Source organism: Miscanthus floridulus, chromosome 18 (genome assembly GCF_019320115.1).
Source record: "Miscanthus floridulus cultivar M001 chromosome 18, ASM1932011v1, whole genome shotgun sequence".
Taxonomy (NCBI): domain Eukaryota; kingdom Viridiplantae; phylum Streptophyta; class Magnoliopsida; order Poales; family Poaceae; genus Miscanthus; species Miscanthus floridulus.
Genome location: NC_089597.1, coordinates 46,274,264 through 46,293,001, shown reverse-complemented (window position 1 = coordinate 46,293,001; position 18,738 = coordinate 46,274,264).

Below are 18,738 nucleotides of genomic sequence, written 5' to 3'. Positions count from 1 at the left end.
GAGTGGGTTTATACCCGATGGGTCTAGGGACGAAAACGGTACGGATATTTTTCGACCGTATTCGAAATCGAATCCGTTTAGAGGGGTTGAGGTTTGTCCGTATCCGAGTCCGGATATCCAACATCCGATACCGTATCCATATCCGAATACTCAAATCGCATATTTATGATGTCGATATCCAATCGTATCATATCCGACATAGTTGACACTATCCGTATTCGAATCCGAATCCGGACAGAAATATGAAAACAAATGTAATATCGGTGATATCTGTCCGTATCCAATCCGTTTTCATCCCTAGGTATCACCCATTCTTTATCAAATCCATCATGTGAGGTTTGCATACAATGCAGGGACATAGGGAGTGAGATTGAGAAAGAAAAATAGATGAACGGCTAAGATAAAATGAGGCGTAAAGAATGGATGGCTAGTATACAGTATTACCCTTTGTAGGGTGGGATATTTCTATCTCTATCCTTGTCCCAATCTCCATCCAAATGCAGCATCTGGATTTTTGGCACTCACTAAGAAACTTACATCTAGACTAGAGATGGATCTGGATGTTAAAAGATAAACATAATATTTGTATTTGTTTTAACGTCAATATGAATATCTGTGTTCCTGTATTCGATTGTAATATAAATATTAAATAGATACTCGCTAAGAAACTTACATCTAGACTAGAGATGGATCTGGATGTTAAAAGATCTTAAACATATAATATTTGTATTTGTTTTAACGTCAATATGAATATCTGTATTCGTATTCGATCTTAATATAGATATTAAATAGGTTTATTTGTATTTTTGTTTTTTATGATTTTTTTCTCTATCAGATTTTATGTTCGTATTAAAAAAATATAAAACATCCGACATTATTCGTCGGGGTTGCTTTAGGCGCTAGACGCAGGTAGGCGTTAACCCTCCGCCTAGAGCTTAGGTGAAGCCTAGATTAGAATGGATGCGGATGTCTAGATATTTGAAAGATCTGATATCTGTATCTTTTTAGTGTAAATATGGATATCCATATTCATATTCTATTTAAATATAGATGTTAAATGGATGTATACGTATTTGTTTTAGAAGATTATTCTCTATCCGATTCCACGTTCGTATTTGATAAAATATGAAATATCTGTTATATGCGAAGTACAAATTATTTTGAAACCATCTAAATTTATAAGTATGACTAATTAAATATGTAAATAGAAATAATTTTAATATAACAAATGATATGTACTCCCTCCACCTAAGAAAGAATACAATTATAGGAATCGTGCCAGTCAAACTGGCTCAAGTTTAACCAAATTCATAGTAAATAGTATTAGCATTTATGTTTTCAAATAAAATTATTATGAAAATATATTCTATAACTAATTTTGTCCCATGAATATTATTAATTTTTTATATAATTTCAGTTAAACTTCAAACTATTTGACTCCTCGAAATGTGAAAATTGCATTCTTTTATGGACCGAGGGAGTATCATTATTTTAAAGTTATCTATAGCTAATATAATTTTAATATTATTAATGGTATATAAATCTTAAATTTAATTAATTTTTACATGGCTAATCATATTAATTAGTATTTTATTTTATTTATATACTTCTAGAATTTTTTATTTATTTAAATTTAGTAATTAATATACATTATCTATAATTTTCTTATAGTTTATATATTTAATTATTGAAATATTGATAAAAATATTTTATTTTTGGTAGTTGTGTTTATCCATGGTGTTATAGAGCTATACTCCCTATGTCCCTTTATCAGAGTTGTTTTGGCTTCTGACAAGTTACAACATAGATGAAATGAATGGGGACAGAGAGAGGGTCTAGGTACACTGCACAAGCTATAAACGTGGACACAAGTACCGCCTGCCACAGCAACACACAAAGCGGGACAGAGAGGGTACTTTAAATCTCTTCAACATAATGATCTATATACTCTTATAAAATTAAATCTCACTAGATGTTTTATTTCTTCATGTAAGACGTTCACGTCATTCCTCACTAAGTGACTCCACTAAATGTTCTATCTCTTTATGAAAGATGTCCACATCATTCCCCACTAAATGACCCACTAACTTGCAAGCTATATCCATGTTATCTCTTATTAATTATAAAAAATATCCATGTCATCTCTATTATGCGTAATACTTTTAATCTTTAGTCTATTAACGTACAAATCAGCTACATATGCTATTTGTTTCATCACCTATTCTTCTATAATGTGATCAAATATTTTATTGGTTTTTCTTCTATTAACTTACCGATTTTTTAACAGATCTGATACAATAAAATAATATATAAGTCAAATTCATATATATACACAATATACAGAATACCATATAGTAATACTATATATATAAGAGATTTACTTTTAAGAAAATCCCGCGGCAACGCGTGGGGTATGCTTCTAGTTTTATCGATAAGCAAATAGATACATGTTATCTTCAAAATCAAGTAGATATCCGAATTCAAATTTGAATTCAAGATATCCGTTTTGTATTAGTATCTAGCAATTTTCAATCGAATTCGAAAAATATGATAAATAGTGGTATCCAAATCCATATTCGAAATCCATCCCTAACGTAGGCGCACCTAGGCGTTTTGAAGGTGGTTCCTATGTTTTTTTATACGCATACATATATTACCTTAAAGCACCTTAAATAAAAAGAAAAAATAGGAGACGTGTGGACTAAAAGTTGGACAGAAAGGCCTATCAAAGAGCCCAGTCCACCTTATCGAACCCCATCTTATCCCTCTGCCTCCTTCCATTCACACGCATGATGCACCCGAGTCCCTAACTTTATTTTCTCTCTGCATACCTTTGTCTTTGCCGCCGCCTGCCTCCTCCCTTCGTCTTCGCTGCCGTCTGCCTCCTCTAGGTTGCGCCTGCCATCTCCACCGCCATCCGCCTCCTCTAACTGCACCTGCTGTGTCTACTGATGCACGATCACACATCTACCGTCTCCACCGCCGTCCATAGCACCGGCCTTTGCCACCGGACATCCACACCCCGCCTGCTCCTTGCCACCCATGCCACCTCCCCCCACTGCTCAACATCCCTACCTTCATGGGTCTGCGCATAGGGACACCAGGGATGGCTTGTCCAGAGCGCCCCTAGGTGTCCATGGAATGGCACCTTGTGGAACACTATTATTCGTATATGCAAATACAAAGTACCCATGAAACTATCAAAACTTATATCTATGACTAATTAGTAATGTAAATAATATTAATTTTAGTATAACAAATAATATGTATCATTTAAACTATTCGCAACTTACCTATATGGCTAATAACATTATATGGGTTTTATTATTATTAACAATATATAAAGGTTAATTTTGATATGGCTAATTATACTAATTTTGAGTACATTAGTTATTCACATGTTGATGAAATTATTTAAATATATTTTAAACTATTTAAATATTCACTCCATCCCAAAATAAGTGCATTTCTAGAGTTTTGGTGAAGATGTCAACGTTGAGAGAATTACCTATGAGGCCCTGTGAAACTCACTTATATCTTCTGTGGCCCTGAAAAGTTCCAAATTCTTTGTATGGTCTTGTGTTCGAATTTCAGTGCCCATTATGACACTACTATCACTTCTGTTAAAGATGATCATTAAAAACATGGGCCATCCTTGTCAGACCAATCTGAAAGTGACCAAAAATGACCCTGTGGCTGAAACAAGCCAGAACATGAAACGCAACGTCTTCTCTACTGAACGTCGTGTGGAGACGGGAGAGGGGCGTGGCCAGTGAGGACCAGGTCGGATCCACGGTCGGGGCAGGCAGCCACCAGGCCGGAGCCGCGGCCGGTGCACGTGGTCGCCAGGAGAGGGGCGCGTGACCTCCTGCGGGCGGGTGTTGGCTGGGGCACAACCAGCAGGGGTGCGCGGCCTCCAGCGTGCGGGGGTTGCCAGTGGCGCATATTAGAAAAACAAAATCATTTGCAAATTTTTAACCATATTAATATAATATGGATGAATTTTAATGACTAAATAAATCATAGACATAGGCAGTGTCATAGAGGGAACAACATCATATGAAGCAGTGTCATATAAGGAACCAGTACATTTTCTACGGCAGGGTTATTCTGGTCATTTCGCATGGACACTTAACGGTGTTAGCCTCCAAAAGTGACGGTAGTGTCGTATAGGGCACTAAAATTTGAACACAGGGCCATACAAGAAATTTTGAACTTTTCAGGGCCATAAAAGGTATAAGTGAGTTTCACGGAGCCTTATAGGTAATTCTCTCGTCAATGTTAGTGAGAAAATTACATATATCTCTCTATAAAGATGTAATCATTGCACTTCGGGAAAAAAAGTAGAAATAGACAACTAGAATTAGGTTATCTCATATCTAGTGGTACATTTATTTTGGGACAAATTTTAAACTCTAGAAGTGCACTTATTATGGGATGAAGGGAGTATGTATTTATAGTTTTATTGATTTTTTATATATTTAATTATTGATATATTTATTGTTTATTATATATGTTATTTTATGAGTTGTCTTTTGTTTAAAAGATCCGAGAACATATATTTCGGCTTTTATATCAATAAGAAGAGAATTGACCTCATTTATAAGGAAAACTAGGACCGAAAACGATGCAAACGCTACTTTTGTCGGCTACACAACTTGTATCACACCTACAACTACGAGCTCAGCCATGAGCTCTAGTCCAGCAGCGGCTAGAGAAAACGAATTCTATAAAGTTCTCAATGACTCAGCCACAAACCAGATACGCCTTCGTTGCCAAGCTCGTCAACAGGACGGCAGCTCCGACTTCCCAAATAACGCAAAAGGTTGCCATCACCGGACGAGGAGTGCTAGACGTGATGCCAGTTGCCATGACAATGCCTTCAGGAATAATGATTTTATGAGTTTTCATTATCTACCGTTGTTATATAATCATATCATTTATAGGCATAATGATTTTATTCTATTTAAACTATTGACAAGCAAATAGATATATCCGAATGCAAATCCAAATTCGACACATCTGTTTTGCGTTCGTATCCGATAATATCTGTATTCGTATGTGATAACTGGATTCAAATTAAAATGTAGTAAATGGTGCTATTCGTCAAAATCTAGTAAATATCCAAATAGACGTTTGTTTTACATTCATATCCGATAATATCTGTATTCGTATCTGATAACTGGATTCGAAATAAAATGTAGTAAATGGTGCTATCCGTATTCCATTCATTGCGGCCGAATCCATTCCTACTTATATCCATGTGTAGGTATATAAACCCATGTGACGAGGACATGACACATATAAATAAGCATATGAAAGTTAAAGACAAGGTGAGCTCATTCCTATGTTTATACATCAACATAAATAAGAATTTGTTGTTACCTAACATCGGCACTTTCAATGTGTTTAGGGAAAACTTTGAGGATTCTATGAACCTTGGAGAGACATCTTACGTGGATAAGGTGAGCTCATTCCTATGTTTATACAACAACATAAATAAGAATTTGTTGTTACCTAACACGTGCTTAGGGAAAACTTTGAGGATTCTATGAACCTTGGAGAGACATCTTACGTGGCCGTGGATACACCATGCAAGACCCATCTTGGGGTACAAGATCATTATTAAGTCGTAATCAGAGCTTTAGCTATACCGCTAGGTTCGCATCTTACCATATTTTGAGAGTGTTTCATTTTCGTCCCATAGTCCACTATCATATTTATTTTCTGTCATACAACCATATGTGCTATAGCCTTTGCATAATTCAGTTTTCAGATAACGCCGTGTTGAGTTTGTCTCCTAGGTCAAGGTTTTGTTGCTGGTTTAGATCGCGTTCTTTTTCTAGTTTGTGTTGATCCCTCCACCCACCGCCATCCCGTATCACCATTGATTTGCATCCCATGTCCACATAAAACTTCGATTCGGACAGCCTTATTTAAAACAATCATAACTTTTGTATCTGGACTCAAAATGAGGCGAATTTTATATCTACGAAGAATGCCAAAAAAAATAATATAAATCCGTTTTATCTAAGCATACCTGGGTTCACAAAAAGTAGATTTGCAAAATTCGATTAGAAAAATCGATGTTCCAAGCCCACAAGTTTCGGTATGCTTTGCAGATCTCAATTCTAATTTTCAACAGACCAGCAAGGACATCAAATGATCTGATCTCACCTCAAATCACCGACTCATCCGCCCACCCCACGCTCCGACTCATCCGCCCAGCCCCTCCCCGCACTAGCACGCCACTTCGGCTCCTCCTCGTATGGGAGCACCGCCTCTGCCTTTCCCTGTGCCGGCCTCGCCTATGCCCCTCCCCGCCGCCGCGTCGTCGCCCCTTCCCATGCTGGTCTCACCTGTCCCGGTTGCACTCGCGGCAACGTTGGGTGCCCATTGGAGCGTCCATCCCTTGTAAAACCGGGCTTTTTTCTACTCCATTTGTGAGGAGATTTTTTTCACCCATTTTACAAAAAAAAAAACTATACCAAACAGCTCCTAAAGCTTACTAGAGAAGTTGTACCCAACGGGACCGCACACTGATATGACGTCATGATTGCGTATGTACATTTAGTATGAAGTAATGAGCAAGCCCGCCCAATAGGGGACCCAGTGCTCCAAAAGAGTTTAGGCGAAGCTTAAGACACTGATAAGTTTACACAATTTTAATTTTAAGTTCACTGCATAGCGTGATTTGATCGATAGTAGTGCTATAAATAGGACGTCCGACGCCAGCGACTTCACTCCTGACGCGTGGCATGACGTGCACCACAGCTTTACCTCACTACCGCAAGCGCCGCTGGCCTAATAAATAAATAAATAAACAAACAAAATCAAGGGAGAATAATGTATTTGGCACTGAAACAAATCAGTCTTCCGTATTTGGCACTAAAAAATTTAAACTTTCTTATTTGGCACCAAGTTGAAATTTCATTCCCTAAATAGCACTGTCGTCCATTTGGGTCAGTAACGGCGTCAAGTGGTTGGTAAAATGACATGAATGCCCTTCTTTGTAGCAGAAATATGCTAAATAGAAAAATAATAGATGGATAGGTTGTCAAATAAGAAAATTATAAATATCATAAATATATTGTGAACTAAAATATGAGATTTTAATAATCGAAGTTTGCAAATAAATAAATAATAAATTCTAAATTCTAAGGCAAGAGCTGGTCCCGCTGGGGTAGGCTTAGCACGGGAGGGATTTGCCCTGTCTAGTTAGCTTGGTCAAAAATTGTTTGATGCAGTTTAGCAGCCCGCTCATCTTAGTTTGGTCGGTCCTATATTCTTGTCAGATCATCGCAAGACATGAAGACAACAACAAACCTATATTTCTCCACAAATGCTTAGAATAGTACATGTTTGAGCATCTGGTGTCACAGCTAGCCAATCATCTAGAGTTCTCCACAATTGAACATCAGAAGTATACAAATACTCATATTTCTCGCTCAATCACCGAAACTACGAATTACTCCCTCTGTCCCTAAATGTTTGTCGTCACGATTTACATGTCGATAACTTTGACTCGATTTATAGAAAATACATATAATATTTCTATCTTCAAATATATTTATTAAAAAACTAAATTTAAATATCTATCCAATGATACTAATTATGTATTATAACTATTAATATTTTTTAATATATATTTAGTCAAAGTTGTTTTTCGGGAAGCGAAAACGACGGACGTTTAGGGATGGAGGGAGTATTCAATAAAGGACTTCGCTGGGTGCACTGCTTGTCTTCCCAAGCTTTTGGATATGTAGCAGGGGTTAGCACAAAAAAAAAGCATTGCAAATCTCAGAAATAACAAGTGCAAGAAAACTCTGTCCCGTTCTAGATCCAAGAACATGCCCCCCACAATCCTCCTGATCTGGCCTAGGGAGGCTGCCATGTGGCCTGTGCATCGGGAGCCGCCGCCGCGTCGCCTCTGCCACGCTGCTGGCTTCCCGGAGGGGCCACGCTGCCTCCGCCACACCGCGGGATGGCCGGAGCGTCGGCCCCGCCGGGTGAGGTCGCCGCGCTAGAGGGCACGTGCAGCTGGTGCTAGGCGCCGACGACCGCAACATCCTCTGCTCCATCATCCTCTCCTCCTTCCATCAATCTAGGGTTTGGTGTTTTTTTTCAGGGAAGAAGGTCATGGACTCACGGGAGACAGGAGCGCTCGGTCGCTCGAAAAGTCTAGGGAGAAATTGGATGCATGAGTAACAGAGGGTATGTTGGTCACACTAAGAAAAAACTGACACTGTCAAAATAGTCAACTAACAGATGAATGGATGAAATGGACGGTAATGCCATATAGGGAAGGAAATTTTAACTTGGTGCTAGATAAGAAAGTTCAAATTTTAAGTGCCAAATACGAAAGACTGATTTATTTCAGTGACAAATACATAATTCTCTCCAAAATCAATTCCTGGCCGCCTCGACTTGCTCCGCGCGTGCCGCCTGTCCAACGAGCTCCTCTCTCATGCTTCCCTGCTACTCCGCTCTCTCTCTCTCTCTCTCTCTCTCTCTCTCTCTCTCTCTCTCTCTCTCTCTCTCTCTCTCTCTCTCTCTCTCTCGCTTGCCCACCTTGGTGCGCGCACTTTCCCACCCTGACGTCCTCCTCCCCCACCCTGGCGGCTCCCCTTCCCCCACCCCAGCGTCCTCACCTACCGGGAGCCCCCAATGCCACAGATCTGATGGCCCTCTCCCCCACCCCGGTGAGATAAATGGAGCACGACAAGATCCATGGAGGTGGCACGGCGGTGCTGCAAGCGAGTGGGCAGCTCTTCCCCACCCTTGGCGCCACCCTCTCTCACCCCGGCGACTGAGTTCCCCCCACTCGGCGGCCATGGCGCTCCTCGCCCCCCATCCCCCACCGTCACCACCAAGCCATGTCTGGTACTAGTGGCGGTGGTGCTCGCGCGCAGCCGCTCGCCGCCGTCTTCGACCCCGATGACCGGAATCGACCGGCCTAGCCTTCCTTCCCCTATGTTGCATATGTATGTTTGTTTCAAGTGCTTCAGGCATTTTAGATGTATATTGTAATTGTTTCATATGGATGTTGCAAAAGTAAATCAGGGGTTGTTACACATGTCGCATATGTTGTAAGCGTTCGTTCAAAATGTTTCATCTTTTTCCAGACGTATGTTGCAATCATTTTAATCTTGATGTTGCATATGTTTTCACACATATGTTGCAACGGTATATTCTAAAATGTTTCATCTATTTTAGTCTCCTATTGCAGCAAGTGTTTTCATGTTGCAAGTTGCAAGTGATCTATCTGGATGTTGCATATGTTTTTACACATATGTTGCAAGTGTATGTTCTAGATGTTTTATTTGTTTCAGACGTATGTTGCATTCAAGTGTTTCATCTAGCACGTGTTTCATGCTGTTCAGAGAGTCAGGGGCACCAGACAATGGGGCGAAGCAAGGCAGTGGCCGGCAGACGTGGCGCGCGGCGTGCTTGGGGCCGGTGGTTGAGGGCACGACGGGGCGGGGGTGCGCCTGCGTAGGCGGGGTGAACAGATGGGGATGGGGTTCGTGGATGGGGGCAGGTCAAGCGTCAGGGCTGGCATGTCAGGCATGGGGCAGACGTACAGATAAGCATGGTGTCGGGTTCATAAACCAGGGGTCCCTCATGGACCTGCTTCCCAGTAAAAGCTCGACCCAACGGACGATGTTGCGAATGACGCGCAACTCCTTGGCTGGCCTAAATACTAACGACAAGCCAGAAGGGCGATCCAATCTCCGACTGAAGGCCTAGGCAAGGAGGAATGGCGCCCGCTTCCGACTCCGGCCCGCCTCTCCAACCAGAAGGCCTAGCTAAGGAGGAACGCCACTTCCGACTCTGACCCGCGTCTCCGACTAGGGATGCACCGAACCTCTGCTTACGTCCTTCTCCGACTGGCGTAGTCAGAGCCGATTGGGACCAACCGACCGGGGGCGCCCGCTCGGTGAGGACCCAGGAAACGGGCAGAGCAAGTAAGGTAGGGCGCTCAAGTCAACCACAATACCAAGGACCGCACCTTGTACACCTACAGGACAGTACCAACAGGACATGTTAGAAGGGTGCCCTGCCACCTTTCAGGCATGTCAGAACCCAAGCAGTGTTGTGGGAGCCGACGTTTGCCCTACAGTGTTGTGGGCGACATCAATTCCCATACCAGGTGAACACAGTAAACCCCCCCCATGCCTCTAGGCATCAACAGTGTTCTCGGCGCCGTCATTTGCCATACTTGGTGAATGCGAAAAAACCTCCCACATGCGTCTAGCATAAACAGTGTTATGGGCGCCTACAATCATCTTGTACCCGATGGAGGAGGACTCATGGGACATTTTGGTGTGAAAAAGATAGAGGACATCCTTGCTGGTCATTTCTTTTGGCCCAAGATGAGGAGAGACGTGGAGAGGTTTGTTGCTCGCTACACAACATGCCAGAAAGCTAAGTCACGCCTTAATCCTCATGGTTTATACATGCCTCTTCCTGTTCCAAGTGCACCGTGGAAAGATATTTCAATGGACTTTGTTTTAGGACTGCCTAGAACAAAGAAGGGGAGGGATAGTGTGTTTGTTGTTGTGGACAGATTTTCTAAAATGGCACATTTCATACCATGTCATAAGAGCGATGATGCTACACATGTTGCTGATTTGTTCTTTCGTGAGATTGTTCGATTGCACGGTGTGCCTAACACCATTGTTTCTGATCAGGATGCAAAATTTCTTAGTCATTTTTGGAGAACTTTGTGGGCTAAGCTAGGGACTAAGCTTTTATTTTCCACTACTTGTCATCCCCAAACTGAGGTTGTCAATAGAACATTATCTACTTTGCTTAGGGCTATTTTGAAAAAGAACATAAAAATGTGGGAAGAGTGCTTGCCTCATGTTGAGTTTGCTTATAATCGTTCACAACATTCTACCACTAAGAAAAGCCCTTTTGAGATTGTTTATGGGTTTGTGCCATGTGCTGCTATTGATTTGTTACATCTTCCGACCTCAGAGCGAGTGAACTTTGATGCTAAACAACATGCTGAACTGATCTTAAAATTGCATGAAACCACTAAAGATAAAATAGAGTGCATGAATGCAAAGTATAAACTAGTTGGTAGCAAAGGGAAGAAACATGTCATTTTTGAACCTGGTGATCTAGTTTGGATCCATTTGAGAAAAGATAGGTTCCCTAATTTTTGAAAGTCTAAGTTGCTGCCTAGAGCCGATTGTCCTTTGAAAGTGTTAGAAAGGATTAATGATAATGCGTACAAACTGGAGCTACCTGTAGCTTTTGGGGTTAGCCCCATATTTAACATTGCAGATTTGAAGCCATATTTGGGAGAAGAGGATGAACTAGAGTCGAGGACGACTCAAGTGCAAGAAGGGGAGGATGATGAGGACATCCCTTCCATTGATACAACCACACCTGCTGCACAACAAGGTCCGATGACAAGAGCTCGAGCACGACAACTTAATTATCAGGTAAAGTCATTCCTCGTTGTTCATACAAACTCGTCTCAGAATTAGATGCTACTAAATCATGGTGATGATTGTCTTATTCTTAGGAATGTTGGTCAAGACCCCATTGCCTCATGTTTAGACCCCATGATGAGGATGGAGCAGCCGAACAAGTGGGAATCATCATTAAGGGCGCTCAGCTCATCTCGAGACAGCAGGAAACACTCCATCAAAAATACCATAACTCCTTGATACGAGATCCAATGAAGCTGGTTTTTGACTTGTTGGAAAGAGCTCGTCGTCCTCTTTCAGATGGGTCCAACCCCACTATCATAATCTTCCGAAGCTGTGCGCAGCAAGCAAAAGGATACATAGACCTACAGCTTGGGCCTAGGCCTTGTACTGACTAGAGCCCATTGAGGGACACCTAGATTAGGGTTTCCCACTCCTCCTTGTGCTCTCCTCCTTATAAATCCATCAGAATGAGGGTGGGTTTTGTTTAGATGCAAGATAGCTGCTTCTTCCTCCTTGTAAACGCGTGTGTCGGCTAGACCACCCGATTTGCTTGTTTCAAGACCCCAACTTGTGATTCAGATTCAGCCTTTGGCTTAAATCCATGAGTTATTTGCTTGTTCATCTTGTTCTTGCTTATTCTTGGTTGCTTGCAGGTTCATGGTGTTCTTGGCATGGCAAGAACATCATAATCGGAGCCGGTGTACCTGTTGCTAAGGCGCAGCAACCTTGTGGTCGTTGTAGTCGGACAGCCAGCGTCGAATCCACCCCAAATCGAGTTTATCCACACTCACCAAAAGATCAGGAACAACCCCTTGTCCCATCATGTGGTAATCATAGCAAGGTTCTTTGGTGAGTGATTTACCGTTCATTACTTTACCTATAGTCCAGAAATATAAAAATAGGATAAAACTAAAATTCCAAACACAAGTTTGAGCCTTGCTGATCAGCTTAGTTCTTTGCGTGTTGAGTTTGTGGTTTACATCATGGTGTCAAGTGTTGGTTCTTAGGTTCTAATTCTTTAGAGTTTCGAGTTCTTGTCACATTTCAGTCACCACACAATCCGCTGTTGCCTTTCCCCCCACTTCAGCCGCTGCAATCTCCACCAATACCACCACCACCACCACCAAAAGCACCGCTGCTCTCTCCACCTTTTCGCTAAAACCCTCACCACCATCACCTTCAGCCGCGCCTACACAAACACTACCTTATGCACCTATCCTTTTGGTGCAAATCTGAGTACACTCAGTTTTGAAAATAAGAGAGTTCAAATTGCATATTTGTACTACTTGTTGCAATCCTTATCCCTAGTAAAAGAAAGTCTATGCTACTTGTTGCAATCTTGTTATAATCATATTGCAAAAGTTCAATTTGTGCTACTTGTCAAAAAGAAAAGAAAAGAAAAAGAAAACACAATAGAAAATAGAAAGGAAAAAGAAAGGAAAAGGAGGAAAGAAAGAAACAAAAAAAGAAGGGTTAAGTTGATGCTATTTACTCTCATCATTTCCATTGTTTGCTAGTGTCCGGTGACAACATTTGTGTCTAGGCTCGCGTCTCTAGCACGGGTTAGCCTAGGACCAGCGTGGTACTATCTTTGAACACTTATTCAACTTGCATTGACTAACATGGTTCCAGCTGTACCTTGATTTTTAAGCCACCTACAGCTCCACAAATTATCTACAACATCACAGGGTTCTACTTGCTACTACTTGTGTTGTTCTTGTCGTCGCCAACACCATCTGCCTAGCAAGGTAAGGACATGTAAGAACTCGATTGCACATGCTGAGAGAATGAAAATTGTTGTCACCTAATTCAGTTAGTTGATAGGACATATTTTCTTATGATTCACTTGCTGCATTCTAACCATGGTAGGAGAAGGTGAAAGGACCCCTCCACAATCACCTCGATCGAAAGCCTTGCTGCAACACTTTGAACGCAAAGTGAGGCTCCATGCTGAACACCTTGATGAAGATGTTCATGTCACAAATGAGCGCCTTGGTCAATTGGAGATGGCTCAGATTGAGACCAACACCAAGTTGGCTTCCTTGGAAGGCACTCTTGGTTCTGTTAATGCATGTCTTGTAGGTGTCTTGGAGCAATTGGAGAGGATGGAACAGAATCGATGTGATGGTTTCGAACGACACAAACACAACAACACCACCACCATGGGCAGCGCTGCTAGTCATGATGAAGAAGAATATGCAGTGGACACTGAGCTTGATGAGGAGGTGAATGGTCATCGACGCATCGAACAACATTGCCGCTGCCATGAGATAGGTCCTCGCCCACCATGGCAAGAGGTACGTGCCGATGACTCATTTGGCAAGATTAAATTCACCATACCTGTTTTTGATGGTAGGTATAATCTTGACATGTACCTTAGTTGGGAATTAGCTATTGATCAGAAATTTACTTGCCATGATTTCCCTAAGGACAAACATGTTAGGGCTGCAACTAGTGAGTTTACTGACTTTGCCTCTGTTTGGTGGTCTAAATACCATCGTAAGAACCCAAATAACACACCAACTTGGGATGCTTTGAAATGGGTCATGCGGGCCAGATTTGTTCCTTCTTATTATGCCCGTGATCTTTACATAAGTTGCAACAATTGAGGCAAGGATCCAAATCTATAGAAGAGTACTATCAAGAGCTACAAATGGGTATGCTTGGTTGCGGGCTAGAGGAAAATGAGGATGGTGCCATAGCTAGATTTATGGGTGGGCTGAACTAGGAGATTCAGGACATTCTAGCTTACAAGGAATATAATTCTGTCAATCGTTTATTTCACCTTGCTTGTAAAGCTGAACAAGAAGTGCAGGGACGATGAGCTAGCATGAGGGCTAACATTCCTGTAGGTCGTGCTAGCCCATGGACACCCTCCAATGCTGTTGCACTGTCAACATGTGCACCCCCGCAATCTTCCTCGACCATCAAGCCACGCTCCTCTACAATAAATTATGTACCATGCCCAAGTGAACCAACTAGAGGAGCAATAGCTACATCTGCCAAGAGTTCATCCTCAGTGGTATCCATGGGGAGAACAAGGGATATTCAGTGCCTACGCTGCAAAGGATATGGCCATGTATGCAAGGACTGCCCAAGCACACATGTGATGGTTGTGCAAGTTGATGGTGGGTACTCCTCTGCTAGTTATTTTGATGAAGAAACATATGCTTTGCTTGCTGCTAACAATGTAGCGGAAGGAGATGATTTCCAACAAGATGAAGAGCACATTGGGGCTGAAGCTGCTGAGCACTATGAGAGCCTCATGGTGTAGTGGGTGCTAAGTGCCCAAATGTAGAGGGCTGAACAAAATTAGCGCCACACTTTGTTTCAAACCAAGTGTGTGATCAAGGAACGCTCTTGCCGTGTGATCATAGATGGAGGAAGCTGCAACAACTTGGCAAGTGCTGAAATGGTGGAGAAGCTTTCGTTGAGCACAAAACCACACCCACAACCTTACTACATTCAGTGGCTTAACAGCAGCGGCAAGATAAAGGTAACACGATTGGTAAGGGTAGAGTTTGCCATTGGTTCTTATCATGATTCCATTGATTGCGATGTTGTGCCTATGCAAGCATGCTCTATGTAGTTAGGTAGACCATGGCAGTTTGATAAAGATTCCTTGCACTTTGGTAAAATAAATCAATACTCTTTTATGCATAATGACAAGAAGATTGTGTTGCACCCCATGTCCCCTAAGACTATTCTAAGAGATGAACTTGCTAGAGCTAGCAAAGTTAAGAATCAGACTATTGCTAGTGAAAAATCAGATTGTCGCTAATGAACTTGAGAAACATAAGAAGAAGTCTAGCAAATCTGTTCATCATAATAAAAATGAGATCAAGCTGAAAGGCTCTTGTTACTTTGCCACCAAATCTAATTTGGATGAGATTGATGCTAGTACTACTGTTTGCTATGCTTTGGTTTGCAAAGAAACTTTATTTTCACTTGAAGATCATCTATTTCTTTGCCTCCTACTGTCACTAATCTTTTGCAGGAGTATGCCGATGTTTTTCCAAAGGAGGTACCACCGGGGCTGCCACCAATTTGAGGGATAGAACACCAGATTGACCTCATCCCTAGGGCTTCCTTGCCTAATCGTGCACCGTACAGGACCAACCTGGATGAGACAAAAGAGATTCAGCGACAAGTATAAGAATTGCTCAACAAAGGTTATGTGTGTGAGTCTCTTAGCCCTTGTGCCGTTCCCATGCTTTTAGTTCCTAAAAAGGATGGATCATGGCGCATGTGTGTTGATTGTAGAGCGATAAACAACATCACAATCATATATCATCATCCTATTCCAAGGTTAGATGATATGCTTGATGAATTGAGTGGCTCAATTGTGTTCTCTAAAATTGATTTGCGTAGTGGTTACCACTAGATTCGCATGAAGCTAGGAGATGAATGGAAAACAGCGTTCAAAACTAAGTTTGGTTTATATGAATGGCTAGTCATGCCCTTTGGATTGACTAATGCACCCAGCACTTTCATGAGATTAATGAATGAGGTTTTACACGATTTTATTGGCAGATTCGTGGTGGTATACTTCGATGACATCTTGATATATAGTAGATCATTAGAGGAACATCTTGATCATTTGCGTATCGTTTTCAATGCTCTACGGGATGCACACTTGTTTGGCAACCTTGAGAAGTGCACCTTTTGCACAGATCGAGTCTCTTTTCTTGGATATGTTGTGACACCGCAGGGAATCAAAGTTGATCAAGCCAAGGTTGAGGCCATACACAGCTGGCCTATTCCCTGCACGGTCACACAAGTGCAGAGTTTTCTAGTACTTGCTGGTTTCTACCGTCGATTTGTGAAGGACTTCAGCACCATTGCAGCCCCGCTGCATGAACTCACCAAGAAGGGTGCAACCTTCACTTGGGCTGCAGCCCAACAGGATGCTTTCAACACGCTCAAAGATAAGTTAACTCATGCACCCTTGCTCCAACTTCCTGATTTCAATAAAACCTTTGAGCTTGAATGTGATGCTAGTGGAATTGGTTTGGGTGGTGTGCTGCTACAAGATGGCAAACATGTAGCATATTTTAGCGAAAAATTGAGTGGGCCTAGTCTGAACTATTCTACTTATGATAAGGAATTGCTTGCTTTAGTTACAACCTTGGAAACATGGCAGCATTATTTATGGCCCAAAGAATTTGTTATACATTCTGACCATGAGTCATTGAAACACATTCGAAGCCAAGCAAAACTAAACCATAGGCATGCTAAATGGGTTGAGTTCATTGAATCTTTCCCTTATATCATCAAACACAAGAAGGGTAAAGATAACATCATTGCTGCTGCTTTGTCTAGGCGTTATACCATGCTGTCCAAACTTCATTTCAAAATATTTGGATTAGAAACAATTAAAGCACAATATTCTCATGATGATGATTTCAAGGATGTGTTGTTGAATTGCAAAGAGGGACAAACTTGGAACAAATTCATCCTTGCTGATGGGTTTGTATTTTGAGCTAACAAGCTATGCATTCCAGCTTGATCCGTGCATTTGTTATTATTGCAGGAAGCACATGGAGGAGGACTCATGGGACATTTTGGTGTGAAAAAAGACAAAGGACATCCTTGCTGGTCATTTCTTTTGGCCCAAGATGAGGAGAGACGTGGAGAGGTTCGTTGCTCGCTGCACAACATGCTAGAAAGCTAAGTCATGCCTTAATCCTCATGGTTTATACATGTCTCTTCCTATTCCAAGTGCACCGTGGAAAGATATTTCAATGGACTTTGTTTTAGGAATGCCTAGAACAAACAAGGGGAGGGATAGTGTGTTTGTTGTTGTGGACAGATTTTCTAAAATGGCACATTTCATACCATGTCATAAGAGCGATGATGCTACACATGTTGCTAATTTGTTCTTTCGTGAGATTGTTCGATTGCACGGTGTGCCTAACACCATTGTTTCTGATCGGGATGCAAAATTTCTTAGTCATTTTTGGAGAACTTTGTGGGCTAAGCTAGGGACTAAGCTTTTATTTTCCACTACTTGTCATCCCCAAACTGAGGTTGTCAATAGAACATTATCTACTTTGCTTAGGGCTGTTTTGAAAAAGAACATAAAAATGTGGGAAGAGTGCTTGCCTCATGTTGAGTTTGCTTATAATCGTTCACAACATTCTACCACTAAGAAAAGCCCTTTTGAGATTGTTTATGGGTTTGTGCCATGTGCTCCTATTGAATTGTTACATCTTCCGACCTTAGAGCGAGTGAACTTTGATGCTAAACAACGTGCTGAACTGATGATAAAATTGCATGAAACCACTAAAGAGAAAATAGAGTGCATGAATGCAAAGTATAAACTAGCTGGTAGCAAAGGGAAGAAACATGTCATTTTTTAACCTAGTGATCTAGTTTGGATCCATTTGAGAAAAGATAGGTTCCCTGATTTGCGAAAGTCTAAGTTGCTGCCTAGAGCCGATTGTCCTTTTAAAGTGTTAGAAAGGATTAATGATAATGCGTACAAACTTGAGCTACCTGCAGCTTTTGGGGTTAGCCCCATATTTAACATTGCAGATTTGAAGCCATATTTGGGAGAAGAGGATGAACTAGAGTCAAGGATGACTCAAGTGCAAGAAGGGGAGGATGATGAGGACATCCCTTCCATTGATACATCCACACCTGCTGCACAACAAGGTCCGATGACAAGAGCTCGAGCATGACAACTTAATTATCAGGTAAAGTCGTTCCTCGCTGTTCATACAAACTCGTCTCAGAATTGGATGCTACTAAATCATGGTGATGATTGGCTTATTCTTAGGAATGTTGGTCAAGACCCCATTGCCTCATGTTTAGACCCCATGATGAGGATGGAGCAGCCGAACAAGTGGGAATCATCATTAATGGGGCGCTCAGCTCATCTCGAGACAGCAGGAAACACTCCATCAAAAATACCAAAACTCCTTGATACTGTTGGAAAGAGCTGGTTTTTGACTTGTTGGAAAGAGCTCGTCGTCCTCTTTCAGATGGGTCCAACCCCACTATCATAATCTACCAAAGCTATGCGCAGCAAGCAAAAGGATGCACAGACCTACAGCTTGGGCCTGGGCCTTGTACTGACTAGAGCCCATTGAGGAACGCCAAGATTAGGGTTTCCCACTCCCCCTTGTGCTCTCCTCCTTATAAATAGAACCAGCAGCCATCAGAATGAGGGTGGGTTTTGTTTAGATGCAAGATAGTTGCTGCTTCTTCCTTGTAAATGCATGTGTTGGCCAGACCACCCGATTTGCTTGTTTCAAGACCCCAACTTGTGATTCAGATTCAGCCTTTG